The sequence below is a fragment of the Dama dama genome, chromosome 2 (assembly GCF_033118175.1).
Source record: "Dama dama isolate Ldn47 chromosome 2, ASM3311817v1, whole genome shotgun sequence".
NCBI classification, from domain to species: Eukaryota; Metazoa; Chordata; class Mammalia; order Artiodactyla; family Cervidae; genus Dama; species Dama dama.
Genome location: NC_083682.1, coordinates 46187143 through 46204652, shown reverse-complemented (window position 1 = coordinate 46204652; position 17510 = coordinate 46187143).

Genomic DNA, 17510 nt, shown 5'->3' with positions numbered 1-17510 from the left:
TGCCACTTGTGAATATATGACCCTGTCAAAGGGCATTGAGTAAGACTTGATCTCAATAAGTTGAAAATTGCCATTTGCTATTTTGCAAGTTATAAAAACCATTTTGTATTGTCTTAAATAGTTCCAGAATGGCATAAATGATCAACATTCCAGAATTAAAGTAACTTTGGTTTAGTAATATTAATGTATCTATAATTTTAGTTGTAAATTGTAAATTGTTTTTCTCTTTTTTTTTAAATTTGAGGATATATATTTATATTTAAAAATATTGGTCCATACTTTGTATCTTTCTTCAGATAATTTAAATCACTGGGTCTACTAACAAGATAAAATAGTAAAAATTTGAATTAATACACATCTTTGAGACTCTAATGTAAGCAATGGACCCCTTTTCCAGAAAAAAAAAAAGAAGCACAAAATTTAGGACTTTACAGATGGATTAGAGTTCATCTGTGAAAACTAGGTAAGAATCTCTATTATGATCAGCATATTTATTACTATTAAGTAGTCAGTCATTGAAGTCTGGTTAAAATTAAAGTTTTGATTAGAAAAAGCTGAAAGAGAAGACCCAAGAATGAGTTTTACATGCATTTCAAACAGGATAATCAAAGACTAAAGTCTGAAGAACTATAAAATATTTTCCTGTCAGAAAGTCTACTTTAGTTCAGCTTGAATATTCTACTTTCATCTGATATTACATTCAGTATTCAGAAGAAGAATATTTTGAGAATTTATGCCAAAGTCTTTTCGCAGAGACACAACTGAGCTCTCAAAAATCTGAGCTATATCGTGACCAAATTGCTGACAGCATCTTCTAATGCAGACAGCACATCTGCTGACCTAGAGAAGCGATGACTGGCAGGATTGGCATCTCCTTCTTCTATATTAGGAAAGGGGAATTTATAATCGTGTGTGTGATTGGAGCAAACATTAGCATTTTGGCTGCTAGAACTATCATCTTAATGCTTCGCCTGAAAAGACTGATCTGGAAGCAATTTAGAGAGTTTGATTTACAACCAACTTTGAAAAGAATAACACATGTTCTCAAGACGTCTCAACATGCAGTGAATAGGGAGCTGTCCAGCCACTTAAACTTGCTTTAATCTTATAGTTTAATCAAAGATTCCCTCACAAACTTCACCCTTGGGAAATCGGGGACACTCCTCGGAGAGCCTCAGGTCAGAAATCTACGTGCAGTTTTACTGCAGTCACCACATGCACCTCATGTTTGCAAGACATGTTTCAGCTTACGTGCCAGGCTGGACTTAATTGTTTCAGAACTGCAGATACCCCCAGAGAATGAAGATCAGAAACTGCACAGAACACTACAGGGACACAGCACGTCCTGACAATGAAATGAAAAGCATTTCTCCAGTGATCCTGGAGAGATTCTGCGTACTGGGTATCTGCTTGTTGAGGCTAAAGTGATGGAGCTAAGACATAATAGACTGAGCAGTTCAAATCACACTGTATACCTCGGACACCCTATGATAACACCCTGGTAGATACAGGGAGGGGAAAGAGACTTCAAGGAATTCAGCAGTTTTTAAATCTGTGATTTGAACTATAGTTTCACAGTTTTTGGTCTACCCTCTTAGGGTATGTACACATACAATTTTTTCCCCAAATAATTGTCTCTCCTTTATTGTTGTTAAATTAATAACGCCCGTTACAATACTCTCATTATAAAAAAAAAAAAACAGTACTTTTGCTAGAAAGAGATGGTAACCATATGGAGGAATATAGGGAAATACAATGAAGACAAAACAATATTAAATTATATTAACTATGTTAAGTTATGTTATTAAATAACATTAAACATTAAAGTAGAGTTAGAGATAAATAAGGAAATTAAAATGCTAATAAATTTAGCTATTTATAAAATGTATTTCTAAATTACAAGAAAAGAAATTGCTCTTCTGGAGAAATGGAATATATTTTCCCTGGTCCTCCTGCTAAATACAACTAGAAATCTTGGACATCACACATAAAACAAACACAAAAAGAGAGAAAGATGGAGAGAAGAAGGCAGACTAACTAGGAAGGAATCTTGGGACCAAGGGAATGACACAGAGTATCCCCGAATTTTCTCTTTATGCATATCCCAGGCTTGGAGCTGAAGAGGCCAGCAAACAGAAAACACCAAAAATCCCAACAGGAACCTGCTCTTATTCACTAAATGATCAGAAAAGGGGCAATAGAGCAAGATAGAAAACATTTAGACAATTACTGCGCTAAACTAGTCAAATACCATGGTTTCTGTGGTCCCACCCCTGTCTATGTCAGCAAAAGCCCTAGGGAACCTAGACATATACCCTCTTGAGGCTGTAACAAGATGCTAATCAACAATGACAGGTGTTGTTGGGGAAAAACAGAGACACAAGACTTTCATTGCTGCCAGCTGGTAACGAGCTGTCTTTCCCCCACAGTGCTGTTGGAACTCATGTGGGGAGCCTGGCTTTTTAACCCCTACTTTGCAGTAAGGCATCTCTCCTATCTGCTGAAGAGGGTATTGGTGGGAGTCAGAAGGTTCAACATCTCCCAGGGATAAGAGGCCACCCTCAGTTCAAGGTGAGTGGAGACAATAAGGGGAACCAGAGCTCTTACTCAGCCCAGAAGTAACAAGGACCAGCCGCCCCTCAGGTATCAATGGAGGCTGACTGGGAATCCTGCCTCTCTACTTCTACCTGGCAATAACAAGACAGCATTCACTTTTCTCCCAATTGAACAGTGTCAGAGAAAGCCAGTTAATATAAAAATGTTTAAATAAGATCTAGAGTTCCTATATAGTATGAAAATATTCAGGCTTAATTGAAAATCACTTGTAGCAAGAGCAGGAAGATTTTAGACTGAATGGTAAAAAACAATAGATGCCAACAGTGAAATGACAGAGAAGTTAGAATTATCTGGCAAATAACAAGGCATCCATAATAAAAATGCTTCAGTGAGCAATCATGAGCAATCTTGATATAAATGATAGACCAGGAAGCCTTAAGAAAGAAACAGAAACATTTCAACAAGGGAATAAAAGATATAAAGAAGAACATGTAGAAAATTTAGACCCAGAAAATACAATAACCAAAATAAAAAGCACAGTGGTTGGGTTTCCAGTATGAAGGAGGAGGCAGAGAAAAGAATCAATAAACTGGAAGATAATACAATCTGAACAGCAGAGAGGAAATAGAGACGATGAATGAACAAACCTTAGATGTCTGTGGGATTATTAAAAAAAAAAAAAAATCGAATATCCACGTGATCAGAATTTCATGAAAGAATAAAGGGGGTAGGACTAAGAAAGAAGATGGCTCAAAACTCTCAAATTTGGCAATACATGTAAACCTATAAATTCAAGAAGCTGAGTTAAATAGGCCAGATAGAGAAAGACATATACTGTATGCTGTCACTCACATGAGGAATCTAAAAAAGTCAGAGGCATAGAAACAGAGGGTAGAATTGTGGTTGCCAGGGACTGGGGACAGGAGAAATTGGGAGATGTTGGTCAGAGTATAAACTTTCAATTATAAGATGAACGAGCTGTGGGACTCCAGTGTGCAGCATGGTAAGTATCGTTAGTGAAACTGCCTCCTATCCCTGAAAGTTGCTAATAGAGTGGTAACTATGTGAGCAGATGAATGTGTTTATGAACTTGATTTTACTAATCATTTCACATGGAATCCATTTATTAAATTATCACATTGTATATACCTTGAGATAATTAAATTTAGAGAAGAAACACTTAGAGAGTGAATCCCAAACAATATAAACCCAAAGATATCCATGCCAAAGCCCATCATAAATAAACTTATAAAAGCTGAAAACAGAAAAAATTCTTAAGGCCAGTGAAAGCAAAATAACATTTCTAGGGAAAAACAATTTGAGTGACGGTGGCTTTCACATCAGAAACTGAAGGACTGAAGGAAGTGGCATGATCCTTCTTCAAGTGCTAAAAGAAAAGAACTGTCAACTCAGTCCTAGTACACAGTGAAAATATCCTTCAGGAATGAAAGGGGAATCAAGACATTTTCCAGTGAAGAAAGCATAAGAGAACTTGTTGATGGTAGTTCTACTATAAAAGAATGGTTAAAGGATGTTCTCTAAACAGTAAAGAAATGAAAGAAATACGAACTTGGGAACATCTAGGAAAGAAGAAAGAATATGAAACACATAATATGGGTAAACATAATAGGTTTTTCTTCTCCTCTTGCGTTTCAACTCTGAAAATTGAAACAAAAATTATTGCACAGTCTGATGTGATTCTAAATGTTTCTGGAGGAAATATCTAATTAAATTGCATTATAAATGAAGGAAATTGAAGGAATGTAAAAGGAGGTGCGATTTCAATGTTTCATTTTTCAGTCCAGTCACTCAGTCATGTTCGACTATTTGTGACCCCATGGACTGCAGCATGCAAGACTTCCCTGTCCATCACCAACTGCCAGGGCTTACTCAAACTCATGTCCTTTGACTCGGTGATACCATCCAACCATCTCATCCTCTGGCATCCTCTCCTTTCTCCTCCTGCCTTCAATCATTCCCAGCATCAGGGTCTTTTCCAATGAGTCAGTTCTTTGCATCAGGTGGCCAAAGTATTGGAGTTTCAACATCAGCATCAGTCCTTCCAATGAACATTCAGGACTGACTTCCTTTAGGATGGACTGGTTGGATCTCCTTGCAGTCCAAGGGACTCTCAAGAGTCTTCTCTGACACCACAGTTTAAAAGCATCGATTATTTGGCGCTTACCTTTCTTTATGGTCCAACTCTCACATCCATACATGACTACTGGAAAAACCATACCTTTGACTAAATGAACATTTGTTGGTAAAGTAATACCTCTGCTTTTTAATATGCTGTCTAGGTTGGTCATAGCTTTCCTCCAAAGGAGCAAGTGTCATTGAATTTCATGGCTGCAGTCATCATCTGCAATGTCTTTGGAGCCCAAGAAAATAAAGTCTTTCACTGTTTCCATTGTTTCCCCATCTATTTGCCATGAAGAGATGGGACCAGGTGCTATGATTTTAGTTTTTTGAATGTTGAGTTCTAAGCCAGCTTTTTCACTCTCCTCTTTCACTTTCATCAAGAGGCTCTTTAGTTCCTCTTTGCTTTCTGTCATAAGAGTGGTGTCATCTGCATATCTGAGGTTATTGATATTTCTCCCCACAATCTTGATTCCAGCTTGTGCTTCATCCAGCCCAGCATTTCTCATGATGTACTCTGCATATAATTTAAATAAGCAGGGTGACAGTATACAGCCTTGACATCCTCCTTTCCCGATTTGGAACCAGTTTATTCTTCCACATCTGGTTCTAACGGTTGCTTCTTGATCTGCATACAGATTTCTCTAGAGGCAGGTCAGGTGACCTGGTATTCCCATGTCTTGAAGAATTTCTCACAGTTCATGGTGATCCACACAGTCAAAGGCTTTGGCATAATGAATAAAGCAGAAGTATATCTTTTTCTAGAACTCTCTTGCTTTGTCTATGATCCAACAGATGTTGGCAATTTGATCTTAATATTTCACTTTAACTGGTAATAAAATGATGACACCAGTAGACCAGATATGTATATATAATGCAAGACATTGAACAACCACTAAAAACACTATATATAATGATACATACTAAAAACACTGTTGCTAAATCAAAATCATGCTGTAAAATATATTCAACTACTTTAGAGGAAGGCAGAAAAAAGAAAACAGAGAAACAAACCCTGAAAGAACAGAGAACAAAAGATAAAATGCCAGACTTTAATCCAAAATATGACAATGAATAAACTACATATACATTTTCTAATAAACCAATTATGAGACAGAGCTTGAAATAATGAGTTGAAAAACACAATATAACTATATGTTGTCTATAAGAAATTCATGTTAAATATAAATATTTGTAATGTTGAAAATAAAAGGATGCATCAGTTCAGTTCAGTCGCTTAGTTGTGTCCAACTTTTTGCGACCCCATGAATAACAGCATGCCAGGCCCCCCTGTCCATCACCAACTCCCAGAGTCTACTCAAACTCATGCCCATCGAGTCAGTGATGCCATCCAGCCACCTCATCCTCTGTCGTCCCCTTCTCCTCCTGCCCCCAGTCCCTCCCAGCATCAGGGTCTTTTCCAATGAGTCAACTCTTCGCATCAGGTGGCCAAAGTACTGGAGTTTCAGCTTCAGCATCAGTCCTTCCAATGAATACCCAGGACTGATCTCCTTTAGGATGGACTGGTTGGATCTCCTTGCAGTCCAAGGGACTCTCAAGAGTCTTCTCCAATATCACAGTTCAAAAACATTAATTTTTCAGTGCTCAGCTCTCTTCACAGTCCAACTCTCACATCCATAACACATGACCACTGGAAAAACCATAGCCTTGACCAAATGGACCTTTGTTGACAAAGTAATGTCTCTGTTTTTTAATATGCTATCTAGGTTGGTCATAACTTTCCTTCCAAGAAGTAAGCATCTTTTAATTTCATGGCTGCAATCACCATCTGCAGTGATTTTGGAGCCCAAAAAAATAAAGTCTGACACTGTTTCCACTGTCTCCCCATCTATTTCCCATGAGGTGATGGGACCAGATGCCATGATCTTAGTTTTCTGAAAGTTGAGCTTTAAGCCAACTTTTTCACTCTCCTCTTTCACTTTCCTCAAGAGGCTTTTTAGTTCCTCTTCACTCTCTGCCATAAGGGTGGTGTCATCTGCATATCTGAGGTTATTGATATTTATCCTGGCAATCTTGATTCCAGCTTGTGCTTCTTCCAGCCCAGCATTTCTCATGATGTACTCTGGATATAAGTTAAATAAGCAGGGTGACAATATACAGCCTTGACGTACACCTTTTGCTATTTGGAACCAGTCTGTTGTTCCATGTCCAGTTCTAACTGTTGCTTCCTGACCTGCATATACGTTTCTCAAGAGGCAGTCAGGTGGTCTGGTATTTTCATCTCTTTCAGAATTTTCCACAGTTTATTGTCATCCACACAGTTGAAGGCTTTGGCGTAGTCAATAAAGCAGAAATTGATGTTTTTCTGGAACTCTCTTGCTTTTTCAATGATCCAGCGGATATTGGCAATTTGATCTCTGGTTCCTTGGCCTTCTCTAAAACCAGCTTTAACATCTGGAAGTTCACGGTTCACGTATTGCTGAAGCCTGGCTTGGAGAATTTTGAGCATTACTTTACTAGCGTGTGAGATGAGTGCAATTGTGCGGTAGTTTGAGCATTCTTTGGGATTGCCTTTCTTAGGGATTGCATAAAGATATATAAAGCACAGTTTAATCAAAGGAAAACAAGAAGAGCTATTTTTATAATATTTATATATAAATATATTTTAATAGCATTTGTTAATAATTATTAATTACTATAATTATTAATACCTATTAATATTAAATAAAATAGATCAGAGTGAAGAAAAATTTTAGAGACAGAATGAAGCATTGTATAATATTAAGCAGGTCATTTCACCAAAACAGTCCTATGTATGCAACCAGCAAGAGAGTCATGATATAAATCAAACAAAAACTGACAGAGCTGAAAGGAAAAATAGACAAATCAATGATATAGTTGGAAACTTCAAAATCCCTCTCTCAAGTATTGACAGAATCACTGGACTTATAATCATCAAAGAGATAGGAGAACTCTGCAACATATATTAATAGGATGTAATAAGCATTTAGAGAGCACTCTATCCATAGTGCTCAGAATACAAACTTTCCAAGTACACATAGATCATACACCAAGATAGACAATATCATGGAATATAAAACAAATCTCAGTAAATGTCAAACAATTACAATTATGAAAGTGAAAGCATTAGTCACTCAGTCATGTCCTACTCTTTGGAAGTCCATGAACTATAGCTTGCCAGGCTCCTCTGTTCATGGGATTTCTCAGTCAAGAATACTGGAGTAGGTAGCCATTCCCTTCTCCAGGGGAATCTTCCCAAACCAGGGATCAAACCTGCTATCTGCTTGTAGATAGCAGTTAAAATGATAAGTTGTATGCTATTTATATATACACAATAGAAAAGTCAATTCCAGAATAATAATAAAATGGTAATTCTTTAGGCTGACAAAGAATATCCACATATTACATGCAGCATACAGAAGTCAGGAAAGTGAATGCCTTCTGGGAGTAGTAAATGAAAAAAAGTAAGAATAGCTTTGCAAGTGCTGATTTCTTGATATGGCTTCTTACAACACAAATATTTCAGTTTATGGCATTTCACTGAGCTACACAAATAGGACCTGTGCCCTTTCATGTATGTTTAGTATACCTCAATAATAAATAAAAGCTAAAGATTTCTGAAAATTATAAAAAGTGTGTTCTCTGATTACAAAATAAATCTAAGTAGAAATCAACAACAGAGACATAATAGGTAAATCTCTAAACATTTGGAAACTGAGTAGAATACTTCCAAATAATTTATGAGTCAAAAAGGAAGTCTCAAAAGAAATTAAAAAGCATTTATTGAACTGAATAAAAATGCAAATACAATATATCAAAACTTTTGGAAATAGCTGTAATGAAAATTTATGGCACTAAATGTATGTATTAGAAAAGAAGAAATCAGAAACTAATCATCTATACTCCAACCTTAGTAACCTAGAAAAAGGTCAAAATACCCATAACAAAGAGAAGAAGGAAAATAGTAAAGATAAGAGTAGAAGCCAAAGAAATTGCAAGCTGAAAACAATAGAGGAAAAATTAATGAAATAAAGAGCTGGCTTTTTGAAAATATCAACAGATAGTCAAAACTCTACCAAGATTAACAAAGGAAAAAAAGAAAGAGAGAAGACACAAATTCCAATATCAGGAATGAAACTGGGATATCACTACACATTCTACAGACATCAAAACAATAATTAGGAAAGTACCATGAAAATCTCTACAAGTAAATATGACAGTTTACAGAAAATGGATCCAATTCCTCAAAAAAACAAAAAAAAAATACCAGAACTCAGTCAATAGATAATTTGAATTGCCTTAAAACTATTAAGGAAATTGAATTTATAATTATTATTCTCCCAAAAGAGAAATCTCCAGACTTAGTTTCCCTGGAGAAATATATCAAGCATCTAAGGAAGAATGAGCAGCACGTCTACACATTTCTTTCCAGAAAGTAGGAAAGAAAAAACAAACACTTCCCAGTTGATTTCATGAAACTACTATTATCCTAACACCCAAACCAGACATAGACATTCCAAAGTAAGAAAAGGTAGACATATATATTCACTACTGTAGATACAAAATTCTTTAACAAAATATTAACAAATGAAATTTATAGATATATAAAAAGAATTACACATAATGACCAAGCAGATGAAAAGCTGATGCAATATTCAAAAATCAGCTGATGCAATTCACCACATTAAGAGGCTGAAGAAAAAGAAATCAATAAGCATATCAATTAATGCAGAGAAAGCATTAACAAAATTCCCCACTAACTTATGCTAACAGCTTCTGGAAAAATAGAGTGATAACTTTCTTAGTTTGACAAAAATTACCTTTGGAATTTTAGCTAACATCATCCTTAACCTGGAAAGACTGAATGTGCTTCCCTAAGATTAGGAGCAAGGCAAAGATGCTGATTTATTCTCACTCAACACAATGCTGGAAGTCAGTGTAATAAAAAAATACAGAAAATAAAAGCAATATCGACAGAAAAAGAGAAAATAAAATTGCTCCTATTTGTTAATGAGATGATTGTTTAAGTACAAAATTCCAAAGAATCTCCAAAAAAATTTAAAAAACCAATGCCTTAAACTAGTGAGTTTAGCAAGGTTGCAGGATACAGGATAAGTATACAAAAATCAATTGTATTTCTACATACTTACAATGAATGTGTGGACCTCAATTTAAGAATACAATACCATTTAAAGTTGGTATTGGGACTGACATATACACTGCTGTGCGCGCTTAGTTGCTCAGTGATGTCCGACTCTGCAACCCCCTGGTCTGTAGGTGCCAGGCTCCTCTGTCCATGGGACATCTCCAGGCAAGAGTACTGGAGTGGGTTGCCACGCCCTCCTCCAGGGGATTGTCGCAACCAGGTCTCCCACATGGCAGGTTGATTCTTTACTGTCTGAGCCAGCAGGGAAGCCCAAGAATACCGGACAGGGTAGCCTATCCCTTCTCCAGGATATCCTTGTGTATCGCTTCTTCAGGGGATCTTCCCGACCCAGAAATTGAACAGGGGTCTCCTGCATTGCAGGTGGATTCTTTCCCAACTGTGCTACCAGGGAAGCCCTATATACGTACTGCTGCTGCTGAGTCGCTTCAGTTGTGTCCGACTCTGTGCGACCACATAGACGGCAGCCCACCAGGCTCCCCCTGGGGTTCTCCAGGCAAGAACACTGGAATGGGTTGCTGTTTCCTTCTCCAATGCATTAAAGTGAAAAGGGAAAGTGAAATCACTCAGTCGTGTCCGACTCTTAGCGACCCCATGGACCGCAGCCTACCAGGCTCCTCTGTCCATGGGATTTTCCAGGCAAGAGTACTGGAGTGGGGTGCTATTGCCTTCTCCGATGTACATACTACTATACATCAAATAGATAACTAATAAAGACTCACTGCATAGTACAAGGAGCACTGCTCAGTACTCTGTAATTACCTCTATGGGAAAAGTATCTAAAAAAAGAGTGGATATATGTATATGTATAACTGATTCACTTTGTTGTACACCTGAAACTAACACAGTAAATCAACTATACTCCAATAAACTTTTTTTGAAAATTGGTGAAAAATAGAAATAGGTGTAAATCTAACAAAATATTTTCAGCACTATGTGCACAGGACACATTGCTGATGAAAGAAATAAAATAAGATGTAAATAAATAGACATTCTATGATTCTGGATTAGAAGACTGAGGGTAAAAATGATGTCTATAAAAATGATGTCTATTCTACCCAAGTTGGTATGCAAGTTTACCACAACTCTTGTCTAAACTCTACAAAACGTTCTGTAGGTATATGCAAAATTAATTTAAAATGTACAAGGAAAAGAAAAGGAACTAGTAGAAAACAAACCGCTGGTTACCAGAGGAGGGGGAAAAAGGACGGAGTGGTTAAGTTAGGGGCATGGCAGTCAGTTATACCATCCACCATGGATTGATCTGCCCTTGTAGCTCAGTCAGTAAAGAATCTGCCTGCAATGCAGGAGACCGGGGTTTGATTCCTGGGTTGGGAAGATCCCCTGGAGAAGGAAACGGTAACGCACTCCAGTATTCTTGCCTGGAAAGTCCCATGGACAGAGGAGCCTGGAAGGCTACAGTCCATGAGGTTGCAAGAGTTGGACATGACTTAGTGACTAAACCATCACCACCATGTATAAAATAGATAAACAACAGGGGTACATTGTATAGCACAGGGAATTATAGCCATTAACTTATAATGACTTTTAATAGAATGCAATCTGCAAAAATACTGAATCACTATACTGTATATCTGAAATTAACATAATATTGTAAATCAACTCTACTTCAGTTAAAAAATAAGTTTGAAAAGGAAGAATAAAGTGGAAGGAATCAGTCTATCTAATTTCAATATTTATTATATCACTACAGTACAATAATAAACTGTGTGGTCCTGGTGGAGGGATACATGTATAGATCATTGGAATAAAACAGGGAGCTCACACAAATTTGCTGAAAAGATTGTTGACAAAGATGAAAAAGCAGTTCAATGGGGGAAAGATAGTCTTTTCAACAAATGGTAGTAGAGTAATTGGACATCAATAGGGAGAAAAAATGAACTTCAATCCAATTTTCACACTTCATACAAAAACTCAAAATTGATCATGGACTTAAATGTAAAATATAAAAGTGTAAGTCCTTTAAAAGAAAAAGGGAAATTTGGAGATTCCAGAGTTAGTCAAAAATGCTTAGCTTTGATGGAAAAGCCACAGTCCACAAAAGGAATAATTGATAAAATAGAATAAACAAAGAGTGGGAGGAAATATCTTTAAACCACATATTCAACAAAGAGTTCATATCCACAATATGTAATTATTTCAAAGCTCAACATCAAAAAATAATGTATCCAGTTAGAAAAATAGGTAATTCAGGAAATATTTCACTGAAGAGGATATGTTTTCAATGACAACTGAATATATGGAAATGTTCAACGTCATTAACCATTAGGAGTATTCCAATTATAACCACAGTGGGTTATCACAATATGCCTATCAGAATGGCTAAAATAAGAAATAGTTGGATTACTCTCAACAATTGTCTTTGAACCCAACTTTTGGTTCTACTCTCTTCTGGGTTTATCTTCTTGGAATTCTTTGAAGTCTTACCTTTGAATTTCTATCTTCCTCTAAATATGCTTACCCAGTGTGGAGATACATGATTTTCTAGTTATAACTAGAGGTGGAAAGTCAGTAGGCATCGCAGGTTGGTGTTGAATAAAATGAGTTTAAAGGTATTGCTCCTCTCTGCAGACAGTAGGCCATCTCAACCTGTATGCACATGTGGTTCTCAGTGAAATAGTGTTTTTCCAGAAAACTAAGACCTAGCCATCTTTAATGTTAGAAAGGCAGGTGAAAGCAAGAAATAATGAGTAAGACATAAGGTGAACTGTTTCACAAATGTGAGGGAGATGGCAGTTGTGAGCACAAATAGTTTCCCCTTTATAATGGGAATGTATCAGCCAAGAGGGGCATTAATCTCATGAAAATGACTTTTCTGTTAGAGAACCACCAGCCTAAATTCCAAAAAGAAGGCATACATGATCTTGGGGAATCTTTGGCACTCTGGGAACTCCTAAAGATGGCATGGGCATATTTGGCAGCATTTACCTCCTTGGGATGGTAAGAATCATTTCACGCTCTTGGTTTAGCTAATATGCCTATAGGCGAGGCAATGAGCTGGCAGCCTGCAGACACTGGGGAAATGAAAGCATGAGCACAGTGCCTTACCTTTCCTTATCCTCCATGTCCTTTTGCTCCTGCTGCTATTCCTGCCACTATCCCTGCCCCTGCCTCTGCTGGAAACCAGAACGCTGAAACATTGCCATCAATGCAGCTTAGGGCTCAGACCAGGAGAACAAAGGAACAGTAAGTATCAGAGAGCCGGATTTTATGGGGAGGCTGAGTCCTTAAACACAGACTGAGACTATGAGTGGAATTCACTCAGAATCAAATGGTCAGAATTCTAACATCCTGATTCCCCCCACCCCACCCCACCATTTGATTTTTACTTCTGGGATGGTGATGTCTACCTTGAGTTGACAGCTTTCCTCCTCCTCATCTTTGACTCTGTTCAGCCAGTACTGATAATGGTGTATGTGCAGGAGAAACAGAGAGCTGTTGAGATGCAGAAGTGTGTCTGGTCCTCCCGCTTAGCATGGACACCCTATGAGCTGAGTCCAGCTGTCAGTTAACTTAGTTTGCATTAGCAATAGGCATATATGATGTTATCTTCATCCATACCTGTTTCAGATAAACCAGAGTCTTGTTTTTCACTTGCCTACAGCTTTGATCCTTCAAATACTACTATTCAACTTTGTGCTTACATAGTGTGTTAATTAACCTCATTCTTACAACAACTGAGTAAGCCAAGCAGGATAGCCACTATCACCATTTTTCACAATGGGAAGTTGTGGTGACTTGAAATGGTGCCATTTTACTTAGTATCCAATATCTGTACTGTTCTGTGTTGTTTCTGCTGCCCGCTGTCTACATAGCTATTGTCTGTGTGACTACTTTGCTTTGAAGGTTGATCCTAAATCCTTATAAGCCTAGAAAATAGGTATTGTTGGCCTTGATGTGCTTTTGTCAAGGCCAAAATGGATCAATCAAAATAGCTCTTTAAACTTATCCCCAAACAATTTTTCTTTTGGTCTGGGATCACAATTTTATTTTCTTGTCTATCTTTCTCATTAAGAGAAATTGTGAGCTTAGGAGGAAAAATAACTTTGGATAATAAGTCAGAAAAAAATGAAATGACTGTTGACTGAGGGCTGACCTCACGCTGATACTCTGTGGGGCATAGTCTTTCAGGCTTTGAAAATGGTACAACTTACTGAGGTTCTTAAAAAATAATCCTTCACATGACTCTGCTGGCTGTGTCTGGAGCCAGATCAAAGTTCTATTTGGCTTGTGATAGAGCCTCCTGGGGGAGGGGTCAGTACTTTGGCCTGCGTTTGTATTCTGCTCCATCACTGATTTATGTGTGACAGGTGAAATTGTTCGGTCTTTGTGCCTGAGTATCCTCATTCACAAGGTGAGGCTTGTAATAATACCTATCATAGGATTGAGAGCCTCCAGGAGATAGTATATCTCAGTTATGTAGAATAACAACCAGATACTCAGTACACATCAACTATATTATTGCCGATTTTCCCTTAGTCTGGCTGCTTGGAAAATATATACATTTTTAAACTTTTTTCTGAGCTTTTGATGGTAAATTCTAAGCTTTTTAAATTAAGGGGACTAGTGTTCATGCTTTTGTAGGAATAAGTAATATTAGAGACAAGTCACTAGATGGATAAAGGAGTAGAAACCCCAAACTATGATCACAGTTTTGTTCAGCAAAGAGTGGATTTTAGGCTAATTAAGATTGTCTTGTTACTTATTAACTATGTGTTCTTGGCTAATTAAATAACATTTTGACTATATATCTCTGTAAGATGGAAATAATAATACTTCATCTCATCTTTGGTTGCTGTAGTGCTCATAAATCATATTCAAGAAATGGTTCTGTGAGTGTCAAATTTTAAGAAGGTTGTTTATTATAATTCATGTTTAGATGAAACTTCAGGATTTTTAAGTGAAGAAATCTGCTTTCAAGAGCTGTTAAATGAGCCACATAAGTTCTGACCTAGAGACTCTACTTCCTAAACTGCATGAGAACCTAAGTGTCTCTAATGACTCACTGAAATATTAATACATTAATTTCTTGATTATAAATGAGTCACAAGCCATTCTATATTTGTTTTAATGTTTTAAAGTTACAGGCTGTTTTCATGTTTGTAATCTAGAACACAGTTGTTGTTCAGTCGCTCAGTTGCGCCCAACTCTTTGTGACCCCATGGACTGCAGCACGCCAGGCTTCCCTGTCCATTACCAACTCCCGGAGCTTACTCAAACTCTTGTCCACTGAGTCGGTGATGCCATCCAACCATCTCATCCTCTGTCGTCCCCTTCTCCTCCTGCCTTCCATCTTTCCCAGCATCAGAGTCTTTTCTAATGAGTCAGTTCTTTGCGTCAGGTGACCAAAGTATTGGAGCTTCAGCTTCAGCATCAGTCCTTCCAATGAATATTCAGTGTTGATTTCCTTTAGGATGGACTAGTTGGATCTCCTTGCAGTCCAAGGGACTCTCACAGAGCATACATTCAGAGTGCCATTTTCGGTTTCTGCCTGGCTCCTGTGACATCTGCAAGAACTGACTAGAAAGGCCAGCAGTCTGTGGTGGTCGTGTTTCTTCCTCCCTCCCTCCCTTCATTCTTGCCTTTTTTTTTCCTCTTTCCTTTCTTGCTTTCTCTTAATGAGTAGCACTGAATAGCACGGAGGATGATTATTCCGCTTTGAGGCTTTTCAGAAATGAACTTTCAATATTTCCATTTGGAAAATCAGCTCATCCATTAACTATTTCTTTCAAAATATCTACTATGCTATATACTGATGGGGATAAAATGAAAGCATAAGATATTTATGCTTGAGAATTTGAGGCAGCTGGCAGTACAGAATATTCTCACAACATTTATTTGACATTTTTTTAAGATTATACATTGTTTTTGATGTGCACTATTTCACTATCATCATGATATTACCTATTAATAATATTGCTACCATACTTAATGAAACTCCAAGAAACAGGGACCTCCAATATATGATACCTAATGGCAAAAGTAAGGAATGCAATAAAAATGGAAGAGCGGGATACTACGAAAAGATATAATAGAGGGATCTATTGTAGTCTTTGAAAGGAGGAGGCTGGAGTGCTCATGGAAAGATTCGAGAAGGAATTAACTTCAAGGTGATTTGCAGTGAAGCATATGTGGTTGGGTTGGGGGAACACTGGTGTTGGATGGGGGGAACATTGCAGACAGAAGAAAGTTCAGCAACCAGGAGGTGAGCGTGCATTTGACATAGAGAACAGAAATCACCCTGTATAGCTAGAGTAGGGATGACAAAGGGGAAGGGTAGCCAGACCTTAAACTGGTGAAGTAGTCATGGGCCAGACCATGAAGAACGCTGTAAACATTGCAATGTGTTTTAGATTGTACCGTGATTGTGATGGGAAATCATTAAGAGGTTTTGAGCGGAAGGATGACTTGATTTTAAAATATCACTCTGGTTGTAAAATACATTTAGTCACTAAGTTGTGCTTGACTCTTTGTGACCCCATGGACTATAGCCCAGCAGGCTCCTCTGTCTGTGGGATTCTCCAGGCAAGAGAACTAGAGTGGGCTGCCATTTCCTTTAGCAGGGGATCTTCCCCACCCAGGGATCGAACCCACGCTTCCTGCTTAGCAAGCAAATTCTTTACCACTGAGCTGCCTGGGAAGCCCTATAAACTATGTATGTGCTGGTATGATATTGGAGGGCCAAAAGAGCAGAGCTCTATCAATTTCAGGTAGGATCTGACCTTTGAATTGGCAAAATGGAGGAGCTAAGAATTTCAAGTTGGATAATAGAGAATATAGAATTCTAAGTAAGAGAAATTCCATGTGAAAAGGTATTAAAAAGGGGGCATCAGTTCAGTGCTGCTTCCAAGGACCAAGGTACACTGTGACTAAGGGTTTATAGTGATCCATCTGTTTCTGGCCTTGGCAGGTGACAGTTCTAGGATCATGTGAACAGTAAGGCAGTGGGTTAGGGTTAGTATGAAGTGCTTCTTATATTTCTTGGCATTAGAATAGCAGTGTAATGGCCTTGATCTTGAAAATGGGATCTATCAGATACTTTGCTTTAGGAAGCTTAGGATAAAAGGTTGGCAGAACAGGGCAAAATAATACAAGCATTTTAATAATAAAAAGAGACAATAGAGACCTAGAAATAGTGGAAAGATTTTTAAATTAGATTTAAGATACCTAAGCCACAAGTAAAGAGTGTTCAGTTGAACTACATTAAAATTAGGAGTTTATGTCCAGCAAAAGTTGTCATTAATGAGTCCAAAGAAAAGTCACTCAGTGGGAAAAGATATTTATGACACATAAGCTGACAAAGGACTTGCATTCAGAATACATAAAGAATGGATATAAATCAATAAAGAGAAGGGCCAACTCAATACAAAAATAAGAGACTCTCTTCTTTTGCTAAATTGTTTTCATACATATCATTCCTCTGTAAAGGTTCATTGTGTGACTTCTCTATAATTATCTAATATTGATGAATGTCTGGGTAATTTCCAGTATTGGACTATTAATAGCTCTATCAACATTCTTATATATATATATATATCTTTTTGCAGAGATAAGTACATGTTTATAAATTGTGCATCTAGTAGTGGAACTTCATTAAAAAGGGTTCATTGAATGTTTTAAAATTGCAAATAGTATTTGTAAAGAGAGA